This window comes from Myotis lucifugus, unplaced genomic scaffold, assembly GCF_000147115.1.
Source record: "Myotis lucifugus unplaced genomic scaffold, Myoluc2.0 scaffold_1414, whole genome shotgun sequence".
In the NCBI taxonomy this organism is placed as follows: Eukaryota; Metazoa; Chordata; class Mammalia; order Chiroptera; family Vespertilionidae; genus Myotis; species Myotis lucifugus.
In genome coordinates, this window is record NW_005872462.1 from 41707 (window position 1) to 42068 (window position 362).

A 362-nucleotide genomic window follows, 5' to 3' on the forward strand; every position below is an offset into this window, starting at 1 on the left:
TCCCCCACCCAAGGTGGACAAATTAATATGCATCGCAGATAAGATACCCTTAGCAAACTAGTAATAGAGGGGAACTTTTTAACCAAAAAGAAGTCAGCAAATACCTAATGCTTTATACAAAATCTAAAGGAACATGAAGTATAGATCTAAATGTAAAACATGAAACTATAAGACATAGAGAAGAAAATAGGGAATTTGTGTGACCTTGGGTTTGGCAATGACATTTTTGATATAACACCAAAAAGAAAATCCATGAGAGAAAAATGTGGTAACTTGGAACTTATCCGAATTAAAAACTTTTGCTTCATGGAAGATACTCATAAGCGAGTGAAAACACATTAGTGTGGAGCAAGATGGCAGAT